Below are 14,184 nucleotides of genomic sequence, written 5' to 3' on the forward strand. Positions count from 1 at the left end.
CCAGGTGTGACCTCACCAATACCTGTACAATTGCATCATAACCTCCCTGTTCTTAAATTCAATCCCTCTGGATAACTTCTGCCATTTTTTTCAGTACTCTACGATGCATTCCATCACTACAAGTGGACTTGTCTACATTTAGACCAACTGAGTTTCTCAGCAACATCTCTTTAGTGACTGTGCTTGTACTGGTGGCCTCACCTTTCATCATATTCATAGCATCCCTCCTTGGCATGTTAGGCATGTCTTCCACCATGAAGTCAGACACAAAAAAGGCATTCTAAGCCTCTGCCATTTCTCTTTACCCATTATTAATCCCCCTTCTTGTCTTCTGAAGGACCTACATTCACTTTAACCACCCTTTTCTGTTTTATAATTAGAAAAACTTTCGCTATTTTAAATTTTGTGGAATTTGCTTTCATAATCGATCTCCCTTTTATTTATTACTGCTTTTCAAAGTTTTCCTGTCCTTCCAGTTTCCCACTACTCTTGGCAACTCTGTATGCATGGGCTAAAGGAGATGTTGTCTGAATGCTGATCCTTCTCCAAGTCTAAACTCTCATGAGGAAGGTTCTGTGGTTGCTACGTCCAGGAGTATCAGAACGTCTTTTTTTGTGAATACAGGCTTCATGCCTTCACACTTAGCAGCCAATATAATGGCTTTCCCTTACTCCTTTTCAATATTTTAATCATCATACTGCAGTGCACCCACAACCAATCTTCTTCATCCTTGAATCCTTGCCATTTTAAAATCAAGACCAGCCGTGTTTCCTCTCTTATTTTTCTATTAACAGGCCTGTCAATTCTTTACCTACTTCAGGCACCCGTCTCTCCCTTCAAAAACATTGTAACAGCAATCCAGTGACATTCAGTCACAACACTCTGACCCACTCCGTATTCCCCCTGCTACTGGTGCTCTGTAGGCTGACTCTGACCCCCAGGGTTTCTTCAGTAAGATGGCACCAAGAACATCCTGGAACTGAGTAATGTTGATAGTTAAACCTATACCACTTAAATGCCAATGCTTCAGTCTTATAGACAGCTATTTGGCAGTTTGGAGGGCTGCTGGGCCGTGGTTTCTGTCTTATGGCTCCACACTGCTTTCCACCAATTGTCAGAATGCACAGGAAAATCAATATTTGGTCATTTTCCTTCATAAAAGCATGCTCTTACTGCAGAATAATCAGTACTGAAGTTTGTTGTGGGTTGCACTGTACAGCTGTGTTAAGGGAGGGAAATATCAAAACATACAGAAGTAGTTTTCTCAGGATTTCAGGAATCTGTAGATGGTAGGGCAGCATATTTCAGGTGGTGGCAAAGCTATTGATGCACAAGCAGCTTTCAGTAGGAAATGTCCTTAAGACTAAACCCAAGCACTTTCCTTTTATTAGCACCCCTCTCCATACTGCAAGAGCTTGGCTTTGCTCATAGTTGAGGGGCAGGTGCAAAATGCAGCCTTTTCAAGGCACTGCAGTTGGATTGACTGAACATCTGTTGAATCATACCTTGGCACAAATCAGCAACTTCAGGAGAAGAGAAAATAACTACTTATGGGGCTGTGGGTGGAGTAGTCTGACATGAATATGATGAATCTACTCTGAAGATACATTTCATGGAAGAAGATAAAAAAAAGTCTCCTGACAACCTATATTTATTTTAAAAAATTGCATTCTGTGTGTTATGTTTATGGTGAGCCAAGTTTTGACATGTTCAGCTTGCTGTTTAAGCTGAAATGATGGTAGTTGCAAGGGATGGGGGAAGGGTAAGAATACACAGCTTAATAAAATGGAAAGGTTTAGAATGCTCCATACTTTAAGGGATATTTCTATGAACTTGGAGAAAAATTGAATTGTATAATCTTTATTTTAATGTGTATTTTTAATGAGTGCAAGTAGAGCTGCCATTTTAGGGATTAAATGGAGGTGTCTGCTTGACCATTATTATGTTTTTACTGCTGCTGTGAGTCTTGCCTTGGCTTCCTTATTCTCTTGCATATAATGGTGCTGTAATAACCCTGCCACACTGCCAGTGTTACATATCTACTTTTGCAATACCTGACAATATAATAAAGCTTGATGAAAGGTTACTGACCGGGAATGCTATCTCTGTTTTTCTCTCCACACTCTAGGATGGTGAGATTTACACTATTTCTGGTCCCTGTGTCAAGAATGCCATACAACTGGTCACATGATTTTCACCAGGAGGAGATAAACAGCAAAAGGTTATGGTCCAGAATGATACCAACAACATACAGGCCAAGTCAGGGTTAAGAACACCCAAAATTATACACCTCTCATGTATAGGAACATGCTCCCTTAATGGTATTAAATTCTAAAGTCCAACATGTGTATATTGGTTTGTTCCTATGGATGGAGAACTAGTTTCTTCCCTTCTCTTCCCAACTTTAGTAATTGTTCTATCTTGACAATCATGTGCGTTTTTGATGCCATTCATTATAGTACTGTAGAGATATGATTACCATATCAAGTACCTTGCGGATAACATCAACGTGTAGATATCTGATAAAAATAGAAACAGCGAATATCCTGTAAGTAAAATGAGGGATGGTATCCTGCGAAATGCTTCTAGGGAGCTGAGTCATTTATTAAGGAGCGGGTATCTAAGATTGTAATCTCCAGATTACTTCTGGTGCTAAGTGCTAGTGAGTATGGGGTTTGGAGGATAGATCAGTTAATTGTGTAGCTAAATGGATGGTTTAGGAGGGAGGACTTTAGAGTTGGAGATCACTGTGACGTATTCTGGGGAAGATGGAACCTACACAAGTTACATAAGTTACAGCTAACAAGAAAGGGTCTGACATCCTTTTGGAGAAATTTACTAATGCTGCTGGGGAAGGCTTAAGCTAACTTTTCAGGGGAAAAGGGCTCAGAGTAGATACATAGATGGGGGACTGGGAGGTGCAGTTGCCCATTGCACTCAAAAAATGCAAAGGCAAACCAGTAGGCAGCACAGATATAAGCATGATATGGTTGATGGAAGGAATAAATGGCTAAATTGCATCTACTTTAATGGAAGGAGACTGACCGATAAAGATGAATTTAGAGCCTGGATTAACACATGGGATTATGCTATTGTTACTAACACAGGCACTACTCAGTATTCCAAGGAGTAAAATCTTCAAATAGGACAGGATGGATATGAAAGAGAATATGGAATTGCATACCAGTTGTCATCCATTGCAATAATAGTAAGGGAGTATATCCTTTTTCTTACACTAGTGTAGCATATTTGATATTTCAGTAATATTTGGGTAATTTTGCTTGATTAAGCATTCTTTATTTACATAATTAATCACGGGTTATGTGTAAGATGTGCGTGAAAAGCATACAGCATTAAACCACCCCATCTTATGTGCACACGTCACTAAAGTAAATACGAAGTAGACCCATTTCCTAGTTCCTGTGTTTTACTTTTGATTAGTTTCTGGTGTTACAAAGCATGACTATGGTAATAAGATAGTTTTAAAGTGAACCCAAGAGGACTACCTACCTGTTGAAGCACAGCTTGGTTTTTTTTTGCAAAGGGAGGAGAGAGACATTTGAGTTTTCAAAAAATGCAGGATGTGCTTTTTTGGAAGGGGAGAGAGATATTCAAGTTTTAAAAAGGCAGAGAACAGACAAAATTGACAGGTTCATGAACAGTGAGTACTGGATGATGTATTCTGAATAACTAGAGCAGGATTTTTTGAAGCAAATGAGAAGCGAGTGCCAGTGTTACTGAGTGCAATGGGTGGAAAAGCTTACAGTTGGCTTAGAAGTTTGACTGCTCCAACCAAACCAGCTGAAATGAGCTTTTCTGAGATCATGAATGCTAGAACATTTAGAACCAAAACTAGTGTTGATTGCAGAACATTTAGGTTTCACCAATGGAATTAAAAGGAAGAGGAATCCGTTTCAGCTTATGTGGCTGAACTGAAGAAATTGTCTGAGCATTGTCAGTTCATTGATGGGCTTAGTGATTCCCTGATAAATCAGTTAGTTTATGGAATCTTACAAGACATCACTCAAAAATGGCTCCTAACTGAAGCACAACTCACATTTAAGAAAACAGTTGAAACAACTGTTATCAATGGAAGCATTTGAGCCAAAGACACTGTTGCATTGCAGTCAGGAATGAAAGAAAGTGTGAACAAAATTGCAAATTTTGAAAGGAAACCTGCCTGGCCAAACAAATTATACAACCATTGTGGCAAGGACTCGCATACACCAGAACAATACAGGTTTAAAGGCAAAACTTGAAGAAAGTGCAACAAAGTAGGACACATGCAAAGAGAATGTTGGGCAGACAAAAATAAATGGACTGCACAGAGAAGAGAAAAATATTTCAAAAATCGTTGCAGTTTCAAAAAAAGCACTAATCTGCATGCTGTTTGATGAAAACTTTGATCATGATAAGAGTAACACAGGACTGAGTAGCCTTGAAATTGACAATGTGAAAACAAGAGAGAAGCAACATGGCATACACCAGAAATGGCAGCAGTTGATTAAAATGGACACTGGCTCGGTTGTTACAGTCATTCCACAAAATGACTTTGAACAGCATTTCAAGGATACTGAACTGAAGCCTGCCGGTATCCAATTAAGAACTTATACTGGAGAAAAGATAACTCCTGTAGGAATGATATTTGTAACAGAGTAACAACAACCAACAAGCCACATTGGGCTTGTATGTGGTAAATTCAATTGAACTGAACTGACTTTATTTCTTACATCCTTCACATACATAAGGAGTAAAAATGTTTACATTACATCTCTGTCTAAATGGGCAATGTGCAATCATAGAAATTTATAATAATTTATAATAAATAGAACAGTCAATGTAATATAGAGTACACTCAAATCAGTGTGAGTTAATCATTCTGATGCACTTGTGGAAGAAACTGTTCCGGAGCCTGTTGGTCCTGGCTTTTATGCTGCAGTACTGTTTCCCGGATGGTAGCAGCTGGAACCAGAACTGTGGGGTCATAATTAGCTGAGACAACTACAATTTGCTTGGAGATCCATCCACAGTTTTCATGCCACATTCCCTGCAATAGTCAACTGAAAGTGAATTAAGAAAGGTACAGGATAATGCCACAGCATTGTTAAAGGGTGGCATTAAAAACTCAAACATATTAAGTGTAAAATAGTGCTAAATGAAAATGCCACACCCAAGTATTACAAAGCTGGTCTGGTTCCTTATACCATCTGTGATGAAGAAGCCAGTGAGCTAGGTTACATGGAGGCTGAAGGAATACTTGCTAAGGTTGAATGGACTCAAAGGTAATGTTACTGATCCCAGTAGCCAAGAAGAATGGTTTGTCAGGCTCTATGGTGATTTTAAGGTCACCATCAACCCAGTACTGAAAGTAGATCAATACTCTCTACCCAGGATAGTGGATATCTTAGCAAACCTTTCTGGAGGGAAACACTTCAGCAAAGTGAATTTAGCTGAGACCTACCTACAGATGGAGATGGAAGAAGAGTCCAAAGTGTTTCTCACTGTAAACACTCACAAAACACTTTAAAGGATTATTTTTGGAGTAGCATGTGCACGTGCTGTATGGTGGAAAGCTATGGATCAGGTGCTGCAAAACTACCCAGGAATTCAGAGTTAACTGGATGACATCATTGTTAACAGTGCAGATGACAAGGAACTTCTCCAAAATCTCAAGATAGTGTTAAAAAGATTAGAAAATTATGGGCTCAGAGCACAGCACGACAAAATGTGAGTTCTTTAAACCAAACATCAATTCCTGTGGTTACACTATAAACACACAAGGATTACGCAAAGTTTGCTGAGAAAATTCAAGCAGTAGTGGATAGCCCAATGCCAAATGACATGTCAGAATTGTGGTCCTCTTAGGATTTGTCAACTACTACAACAGGTTCCTGCCAAACTTATGACTATAGATATGGAAGAAACACATTGGACAAAACAGTGTGAGGTGGCTTTCCAAAAGACAAAGGAAATAGTGATATCAAACACTGTGTTCACACATTATGATTGACCACATCCAGCAAAGCTTGCCTGTGATGCCTCACCTTATGTTATAGGTGTAGTCATGTCACATGCTATGAATGATGGAAGTGAACGCCCTATAGCCTTTGCATCATGTTCTCTTACCGCTGCAGAGAAAAATTATGCACAGATTGACAGGGAAGCCTTGAGTCTGGTTTGGGGTGTAAAACATTTTGACCAGTAATTGTATGGGAGAGAGTTTACCCTCAGAATTGATCATCAACTACTGGTGTCAATTTTCAAACCCCAGAAGGGTGGTCCACTGACAGCAGCAGCACGAATGCAGAGATGGGCTCTGTTTCTTGGAGGCCACAATTACAAGATCAAATTCAAGAGGACAACTAATCAAGGAAATGCTGATGGATTGTCCTGTTAACATATTGAGAAACTTCTTCTCATGGACTGGTGTTCCAAAACACTTAGTCAATGACAATGGATCACAGTTTGCTGCAGAACAGTTTCAGTCGTTCTTGAAAACAAATGGAATGAGGCATATTAAATCTGCACCGTACCTCCCAGCTACAAATGTTTTGGTGGAAAGGTTTGTCCAGAGTCTAAAGAACACACTGTGAGCAATGTCAGCAGAACACACTACACCGATATTAAGTCAGAAGCTCGCAAATTTCCTCCTTGCATATATCACAATGCAGCACACTTCACAGCCAACAACTCACCAGCGATGCTGTTCCTGGGTCATTCCCTGCACTCACGCTTGGATCTCTTCAAACCCACTCTCAGAAGGAAGATACAGGGCAAACAGCTGAGACAAATTGAGGGCTCCTCAAACAGGGAGATTCAATGTTTCACCCCTGGATAAGCAGTTCTAGCAAAGGTCTATAGAGGTGATCAAAAGTGGTTACTTGGAAAGATTAAGGACGGCATTGGACCCTTCTCCCACACACTCGAGAATGCTCCTGATGTCAGCTGGAGACAACACATCAATCAGTTGAGGAGAGCAGAGTCACTTGTTAGATGAGAAAGGTGTCCAGGTCTGTCAGAACCACTTTCTGCAGTCCCAGAGTCAACTCCTACAACCACCACAGGGGAGGTCCCAGAGCCTGACATTGTTTCACAGCCACAAGTCTCACCTGCCAAGCAGAGTGATCCCCACCTATCCCAACCCCCACCCCCACCCTCAACAGGAAAGACGATATCCTACAAGAGTAAGAAATCCTCCACAGCGATTAAATCTTTAGACCTGAATGGGACAATTTCAAATTTGCTATGCTGTGGATGTTTACATAGTAGTTGAATTATATGGTATACATTATATATATAGATAGCTAGCTAGATGGATAGATAGATAAGATTAGAGAGCAATTTGTGACATATTTGAGTTCAGATGTTGAGCTGCATTCTATATTGAGTTGGAGTTTACAGCTTAGGAGGGAGGAACGTAGTGTAACCACAAACAGGAGAAAATCTGCAGATGCTGGAAAACTGAGCAACATGCACAAAGCAGCATCTATGGAAAGAAGTATAATCAACTTTTTGGGCTGAAATGTTGACTACTTTTTCCCATCAATGTTGCCTGTCCTGCTGAGTTCCTCCAGCATTTTGTGTTGAAGAATGTTGTGTATTTAATATTTCAGTAATATTTGATTAATATTGTAAATATATGGTTTGATTAAACATTCTTTGATTAAATATTCTTTATTCTAGGATTCTTAAAGTGCATTCAGGAGAATATATAAGTAGTCACAGAAGAAGAGGAACAGATCTTAGAAAATGTAATGCATGTGGTTGACATGCTGGTGCAGGAGCATTTTGGAGACGGTGCCCATAACTCTATAAGTTTCAAGGTTGTTATGCAAGAAAAAAGATTACCTAGATATCTTACTAGATGAGCTTCCTGACTTAGGCAAAGGCCAATTTCAATGTCATAAGACATACCAACCAAAAGTAGAAGTAGCAGGAGTAAGCACTTTCGGATAGGTCTACATCAGTCACAATTGGAGTAATTCAAACGTGAAATGATGAGAATTCAGAGCCAATGTATTTTCTTAAATGTGAAAAATATGACGTCAAGTCTAAGGAATCATGGATGTCACAGGATATTGAGGGCTGCAGAAAGAAACAAAAAGGGAAACGTATGACAGAAATAAACAACTGAAAGCTGAGGAGGCCTTCCAGCATAGTAGGAGTGTAGCAGGGGGAATGAAATATCACTGACAGCATGATTAAGTATGTTAAGGGCAAGAGGGTAACCAGGGAATGTACTATCTTAGTACATTAGACACCAAAATAGCAATGGAGGCAGAGGATGTAGATGAGGTTTTAAATGAAAACATGAGGTACTATGTGTCTTATCAGGCTTAAAGATAAATGAATCCCGGAGTCTGATGAAGTGTTTCTCACACAGTTAATAGAGGCATTTAGGAAGTCAACTGGTGTCCCTAGAGCAATCTTTACTTATTTTCTGGCCATAGGAGAGGTGGCAGGTAACTAGAGATGAGCAAAAGTACCTTTACTCAAGAGGCACAGCAGAGATTATGCAGATTATGATAAGTGAGTCTAGGGAATTTAGTGGGAAAAAATTCTGAGGGATAGGATTAATCTATACTTGGAAAGGCAGGCAATATTCAAAGATAATCAGCATGGCTATGGTAAGGAGGAAATCTTACCTGACCAATTTGATTGAAAGAGGTATCAAAATATATTGATGAGGACAGTGGAGTTGATGTAGCCCACATGGGCATTAATCAAACTTTTGCTAAGATCCTATATGGGCAACTAGTTCAAAAATTTAGACTGGTGGGAAGCAAGCTATGGTGGCAAATTGGATCCATTGACTCTGTAATATGAGGCAGAGAATGATGTGGAAGATTTTTTTGTGATTGAAAGTCTGTGACTAGTAGGACATTTCCTGTTTGATGCATACTGACATCATTGATTCAGATATGAATGCACAAAGAATGATTAGCTAGTTTGCAGATGACACAATTGAACATTAGAGAAATAGTCTTAGGTTACAGGAAAACATTGATCAGTTGGTTAGATAGGCAGAGAAAAGCAACTGAAATGTAACCTTGATAAATGTACTTTGGGAGACCAATGAGGGTAGGAATAGGCACCACTATTCATATGAGGGTATGAATAGTGGTGTCCTAAGGAGCAGTGAAGAACTGAGGAACTATGGATCGCAGCACACATAGATGAGGTGCTGAAAAGGGTTTATGGAATATTCAATTTTTTTTGCTAGGGTGCAGAATATTTGAACGATGAGCTTATAGTGCAACTTTATAAGACAGTGGTTAGTTCACAGCTGCAATACTGTTTACAGTTCTGGTTGCCAGATTATTGGGAGCATACAATTGCACAGGGGAGGGGGCAGCAAAAATTCATCAGGATGTCACCTGGGGTGCAGGGTTTCCATTGTAAGGAGAGGTTGGATAGGCTGGACTTACTTTTCTTGGAGTGGGAAAGGTTGATAGAGGTATACAAAATTATGGGGTGGGGGGAGGCAGAGATATGATAGATAGTAGGAAAAATTCCCTCTTAAATTAGAAAGTATAATTTTTAGAGGGATATGAAGAAGAGCCTTTTCCTCCAGAAGGAGTTTATAATCTGAAAATCACTATCAGAGGAGAAGGAAAGGCAAACACTATCAGGATGATCTAGATGAATATTTGAATTACCAAGGCAGAGAAGGTTTAGGACCATGTGTTGATATGTGAGCATAGTCCTTATGGCTAGCATAGATATGGAGGGCCATAGGGCCTCTTTCTGTGCTGCATGACTCTGCTGCCTGACCCGCCATGCACTTCCAGCACTCCGTTTTCATATTGGATATTGAGATAGCTGGAACCAAAAATATAGCAGTAATTTCTGAAACTATACCAGAAAAGATATTTTCTAACTTGGTCCAAGGAAGGCTGAATAAATTCCAAGCCGAATGGCTCTGAAATGGGGATATTCTGAGAAAGGCCAGAATTTATTGCCCATTATTAATTGCCCTTGAGTATGTAAAGCTGAGCTATCTTCTCAACAGGCTGCAGTCTTTCTGACATGAACAATCCCACATTAGATATGGACTTCCCATATTTTGACCCAGTGGTAAAGAGGAATGGTGATATATTCCTTTGACAGAATTGTGTGGGACTAGATGGTGAACATGCAGGTGGTAGTGATCCATAGTACCCTTGCCTATTTTGATGGCAGAGCTTATATTTTTAGCAGCACTTTCTAAACTTATACAAAGTTACTAATTTATACCTTTATTCCCAATGGGCTGTAACCATAAGCAAGATATTACACTGTCTGGGCAAATCTAGATGCAGTCCATATATTTCCACAGGATACATGAGGACATTTGGTCCTTTGAGTTTACGACATCTGGCAGAACAATCCCTTTCTCCACTAAATTACTCTCTGTGATCTATTCTTCCTGCAGACACATCAGCTCCTGATAAATTCTAATTTACCTACACGTGGAAAGCAATATAGAGCAGCCAATTAATCTACATAGTTTTGTGATGTGGGAAGAAAGTAGAGCACACAGGGGAAACCCATAGAGTCCCAAGGAGAAAATCTAACTCTACATGGACAGCACCAAAGCTCGGAGTCTCATCTAGATTTCTGGAACTGTGAGGTACTAGCGCAACTCAATGCAATGCTGTACTGCCAGCAATAACAATATCCATCCCACACCCCCAGCTTTATCTGTTTTGGTTATAAACATAGGAAAGATAACTTGATTCTGTTATAGCTGAGAAAGAAAGTATTAAAAGAGTTGCAATATAATATGTTTTAATGTGAGCATAACATATATATAGGAGGAGAAAATATGTAAGGAATGGAATAAGGAAGATACAAGAGAGAAGGGGCAACGTAAAAGATGTAAGGCTTAAGAACAGAGGAAAGAATATATAGGTTAAAAGTGAGGGAAAGGACAAATGGCAACCTTGATCTTATTCTGTCTGCAGTGTGAGATATATGCTGTATTTATGGGGAGGATACAGTCAATGTGTTAATAGCTATTTTGATGCAAGTTGATTAAATATTAAACTGTGTGATAGGAGTGTATGTTGAAGAGATGTGTGATATACAGATGATATATCCAGGTGGTATGGAGCCTTGAATGTCTTGTTAACAATGTTGCTAGGTGAAATTTGTTTCAATAGGTTAGCTTCTAGTTTCTATTTATACAGCTGAGAAATATGTGGTGACAATTTCCGGCTCTACACCTTCAACTAACACCAAACTGTCAGTCATTCCTTACATAACTAAAAAGAATTGGCCTTAAAAATAAAGTTAAAAAGACATTAAAAGCTATTAGTGGCTACATTATATGTACTTAAAAGATAACTTCCTGTTCTACAATTTATACACCCATGATGTGGTTTAGGCAAAAGGGCAGAAGGAAGTTTGCTACTGTTATCAAATGATGCCATTGTCACCGGAATTAAACTGTGATATGGCTCCACATTGTTTAACAGACACAGAAGAAAAAATAGAACTTAATTTTAAATTGAAAGGTATTTAAATTTTTTAATTTAAAATGTATTTATTGTTAGCAATTACAAAATAAATTTACTTCTCTCAAACAATTTTCATTTCCACTATATTGTCAGAATCATGTCAAATTATCTTACACCACATTTATAACTTTTGCTTTTTTTTGTTTGAGTTTCCATGTTTCCTAACAAAGTGAAGATTTAAATTAAAAATGAACAGGAAGGAATTTAATATAAACTGCTCTGATTATGAATCTTGTTTCCTTTACCTTTGTTATAATAAAGTCATTTGGTATCAAGGGACATATGTTAAAATTAAAAATTGACTCCAAGGTTATTTTTAGCCAGCAAAAATTATCATTGAGATGTCTAATTATGTAAACTTTGTATAATATGAAGTGTAAAAACATCTATGAAACTCTCTTTTCCCCATCCTGCCAACTGAGGCAAGACCAGCATCTCATCCCAGAACTGATCCACTTGGCAATGCATTTGAAAATACAAATGCAGCCCAAAACAGATCGAGTAACGTGTTAGCATTTATCAAAGTAGCCATGAGTCTTGCCTATTCTCTGTTTAAGTTTACTTTTGCAATAAAAGACCACAATGAATATTCTGTTTTTACCACAGCACAGCATCAGCAGATGGCATCCCATTAAAACATTATTGATTGTAATGTACCCATTATTCACAAGACCCATCCTAATGCCATGCAGTGTTGCTAAATGGTGCGGGGGGGGGGGGGGGAGTGGAGAAAATCAGAATAATTTCTGCAAATTATTTCAAGTTCACAAAGCCCAAAGTTCAGATCCCAGTCCAGTTCCTTAAGGTCAAAATCCAGGCTTGCGCTTCTGTGCAGTACTGAGGTGCGTTCTCAGGTGAATGAAGGGTCCTCTTCACTCTCACCGACATAGATCAAAGGTCTCATACTACTGCTTTATGCAAGAGCAGGTGGTTTCTGGCAAATGTTAACCCTCTACAAAATTGATGTTGTGTCTGGAGCTCGCTTTGCACATATTAGCTCCCACTTTGTAACACCAAGTATGCTTTAAACCCACTGGGCTGTTGTAGGAAATACCAAGGTCGTGTAAAGAGCTGGACAAATGAAAATCCTTCTTTTCTTTCTTCATAGAGCCATCCATGACCCTTCCACCATGCAGAATTTCACAATGTGAGACAGACATGCTTGTACTGGATTTGTGTAAGTACAGAGTGCATGGGCTTGAGCACCTTTCCCAGCGTTTAACACTCCATTATGTGCCCACTTTGTAACCCACATCCTTTTAACTACAGCACCGCTACAAGTTCAAACAATTTGCGCCTTTAAAGAAGAGGCGAGTCAACCAATTTATGGATGAGCATGACATCATGAAATAAACCATCTAAGCTGATAGCCGAATTGAAACGATTATGTTAATAATTTAGCATCTGTCGGTTAAGCAAAGCTGGAATTTTAACTTTTGGGAGGAAATAAATAGATATGACTGCCAATGGGAGCTATGTGAAATTGGCAGAAAAAAAAATAGGCACGGCAAAAGACAGCTTACATGTTCAACGTTGGTGTGTGCTTATGCTGGCGAGTATTTACATGAGTGTGTGCGCTCTGAAGCAGATAAAGATGTGCAATCGCACTGGTAAATGCGATGGGTGCCTTAAATCTCAGGCAGTGTGTGATTCAGTCTGAAGAGTGCGCCGGCAACGCTTGGAATGCAAAGCAGCGGGTGGCGGTCTGGCCAATTATGCATTCAGTTTCCTGTCAATCTCAGCCGAATAGTAACCAAGCCGCACTCCTTTTAATTTAAGATCGTAATCGGTTTAGCAAATAAACCGAGGATTTGAATAATACTCCACCTATCGACCTGGTCGCCCTTGTCTTCCCAGTTAATATCACTGCTGCATACTCCTAATTTTTTCAAATATTTTGAATTATTAATTCAGAGCTTCGTCAATCGGCGACTTGTTTAAACAGAACAACCTTTTCTGAGGAATCTTCCGCGGTGCAGTCCAATTTATTGTGGGCAGTCGGGTACTGGCAATGGGAAGTAATTTAATCTCGCAAGAGATTGTATGACAGTGATCGCATTTCGTGTTCTTTGTTCCCTTACCTCATGTAAGGGGCGACATTATTAACAAGCTAATTATTTGACTTAGTCTCACCTTCTTTTTCTCATAAACACTCCAGACACTATCCTTTCTGTTTCACACTTCCGTCCGTTTCTCATTTGTTTCTGCTGAGCGACGTTGGGAACTTGATGTTAGATGCGTTATTTCGCTCCCATTCAACAGACGGAGAGCGCACGGTTGATATAGAGCGCTTACATCTCTCGCCCAGGTTCGCCACGATTCAAGCACAACAGCCCCAAATCTGGACTCAGTTCCGGCGCAGATCAATCATTGCTCATTTTAATCATCTGTAGAACCTCCGCTTGACGCAGGGCCGGAGCGCAGCGAAGAACAAGACGCCTTTCAGGCCGAGCCCGGCCCTGGATTTCTGGGCGAGTTTGACTGAAACTGGACCTTTTTTGAGATATAATGTGAGACGTAGACAGGACGACTCTGCCGGTGAGTAACTGGCATGAAACAGTAAGCGTGGAATGTGGGGTTAAAACAGACACGAGAGTGGATGGAGGTGGAGGGGGGAGGCGAACGAGAGAATATATATCAGACCGACCCGTTGTACAATAACAACACACCCATGTGTTAAACA

General features: G+C 39.7%; 1 long non-coding RNA gene across 1 annotated transcript; it reads right to left on the reverse strand.

The window, feature by feature from the left end:
• Positions 1-4,694: 4,694 nt before the first annotated feature.
• On the reverse strand, positions 4,695-14,129 carry LOC140735116 (uncharacterized). The gene is made up of 2 exons (XR_012100694.1): positions 13,635-14,129; positions 4,695-5,060 (listed from the first exon to the last, which is right to left on the reverse strand). It is a non-coding gene; the product is annotated as an uncharacterized lncRNA (long non-coding RNA).
• Positions 14,130-14,184: the final 55 nt, after the last annotated feature.

This window comes from Hemitrygon akajei, chromosome 11 (assembly GCF_048418815.1).
Source record: "Hemitrygon akajei chromosome 11, sHemAka1.3, whole genome shotgun sequence".
Classification (NCBI taxonomy): Eukaryota; Metazoa; Chordata; class Chondrichthyes; order Myliobatiformes; family Dasyatidae; genus Hemitrygon; species Hemitrygon akajei.